Below are 2,561 nucleotides of genomic sequence, written 5' to 3'. Positions count from 1 at the left end.
AAAAAATTTTGTAACCTTGGAGTAACAAGAAAAGGAATAAATAAGGATTGAGAACAGTCAAGATAGTAGATGAGAAAAGACAAATGATATGAGAATACCTGATTGATGTAAAAGAAAGAAGTAAGAAATAAAGGGGAAAAAACTAGTGCTATAAATAGATAACACAAAGTGAGATGGTAGATATAAACCATGAGATATCACATACTGATGTAATAGTCTACTATAAAACAAAGATCATCAGACTGAAAATACTAAACAAATAAAAAGACAAAACAATTAAACAAAAAATGCAACTATACATGTTTATAAGAGATACACTTCAAATGTAAAGATACAAGTCCTTGGCCATGCCACCTTGAACAAGCCCAATCCCGTCTGATCTCGGAAGCTAAGCAGGGTCGGACCTGGTTAGAACTTGGATGGGAGACCACCTAGGAAGTTCAGGTACTGTAGGCATAAAAAAATAAAAAAAATTTAAAAAAATAAGGGATTGTAAGATGACAAGGTCCTTTCAATCTGTGAGGTCAACCAAGGGTTGCCTCGCCTAAAAAATAGAAAAGAGAAGAGAAGAGAAGAAAAGAAAAGAAAAGAAGAAAAGAAAGGAAAAGAAGAAAAGAAAGGAATGGAAAAGATATATCAACCAAAGAAAACTGGTAATGTTACTATCCCACAAAAGGATGCATATAATGGGAATAATAATCCAAATTTGTATGCTTCGAACACTGCACGTACAGAAAACACAACAGAAATATAATATTACAATGATATCATTTACAATGGAAAATTTCAAGGGATATATTTAATGAAATATTTTCAGGACTTTTAAACTGAAAAGCTAGAAAACATGATTAAAAATTTAATAAGACTTAAATGAATGAAAGAAAATATCATGCACATTGATAAGGTGTATTATATAAATAATAATTTTCCACAAATTATTTTATAGATTTGCAGCAAGCTCAATAAATATTTTCAAAACAGCTCAAAAAAGTGAAGGCAATCACTTACTAAAAGAACAAATTTGGAGGATCATACAATCAGATATTAATCTCAGAGGAAGTTATATTAATTAAAACTATGTGGTACATCTGTTGAATAAATAGAACAATGAAACATATTAGTAATATAGAAATTATCTACACATGTATTGTCATCTGATTTAGACAATAAAGTGGGTAAAAGTTGTCAGAACAACTTTGAACAGGTAGAGGTAGAAGTTTAGGGAGCACAGCAGAAGCCCAAGGCAGTGAAGTAGGGGAATGCTCATCTTTACAATTAAATCTGCTTGGTCAGGTGACTGGGTAAGGGCACGAGAGCTTTCTGGGATGCTGTAAATGTTTTCTATTTGACTTACATTGTGGTTACATAAATGTATACATATGTACAATTTTGCCCAACTCTTAAGATTTGTGTACTTTACTCAATAAATGAAAGAAACAATGTTCTATGAATTACTGTATATTGGGGTTAATATATGTTATCAAGGCATTGGGGGCATTATTTCATGTGGAATAAATCCAGCAGCAGAAAAAATAGTCCAAAGGTCAAAACTCATACAGAGCTTCTCACTGAGTGATTAGTAATGGACTCACTGGGTACAACGGCAATTGGATTACCCCAAAGGCAATTAGATTGACATAAACTAACACTAGAAGTTAAATAAGTGTTGGGGAAATGGTGTACATGTAAATTAGAAGACTAAAAGAGTGCTAAGTTTTTCTCTTAGCAGAAATTCTTCTATGAACATTTTGGAGACATGATATTTGGGACCCATCACTTGGGAGGAAAGATTATGTCATAAGAATTGATGATCAAATGATTGGAGATTTGCCAAAGTTTCAGAAACAACTTTGAACAGCAGAGATTTAGGGAGCAAAGAAAATTTATATGCTATGATCAGCAGAAGCCCAAGTGTTAATATTAAAATTCAAAAGTGATAACTGAAAATCTTAACTTGTTTCCATATGCAGATATTTTAGGCAAAACTGAGAAAAAAACAAAATTGGCAAAAAAGATTACTAGTTGTTCTGTCTAGTGCAGTTTTGCTTTATCACCACTTTCCATTGTCTTTGAAATATTTTACAGGACTATAATTGTAGAAAATAAGTAATAATGCATATTATTCTTTTCTATAAAAATACAATCCAATTATCTGGTAAAACACAACTGAGTATTAATCTGTGGATAATGACCTGTTTTGCATCTACTTGAAATTCATTTCAGCCTTGATGATTATTTATGTGCATTCACTGAATTCTCCTTTGAATCAATGTTTAATGAGTTAAAGTGGCTGATATGTGTTCATCTTATATTTGCATGAGTATCATGATATCTTTTTAAGAAAATATTCTTTAACAAGTAAAAGATAAAGCTCTTAAATTGTGAGTAGTAGCTATTAAGATGGCATTTTAGACTTCTGGAGTTAAAATGACAGCTTAATATGTGTCTATTCCCATTTACTTTTTTCTATCATACGATGTAAAAAGTACAGTAGCTATGAAAGATAGTACTGAGGTTGCTCAAAAACATTTAAATTAGAACTGCCATATGATCCAACAATT

The 2,561-nt window shown here is 31.4% G+C and overlaps 1 pseudogene; it reads left to right on the top strand.

Annotated features, from left to right (window-relative positions):
• The first annotated feature begins 337 nt into the window (after positions 1 to 337).
• Positions 338 to 456, top strand: LOC120615260 (uncharacterized; annotated as a pseudogene).
• Positions 457 to 2,561: the final 2,105 nt, after the last annotated feature.

Source organism: Pteropus medius, unplaced genomic scaffold, assembly GCF_902729225.1.
Source record: "Pteropus medius unplaced genomic scaffold, Ma_sr-lr_union100, whole genome shotgun sequence".
NCBI lineage: Eukaryota > Metazoa > Chordata > Mammalia > Chiroptera > Pteropodidae > Pteropus > Pteropus medius.
This window is presented reverse-complemented; position numbering and strand designations above follow the sequence as displayed.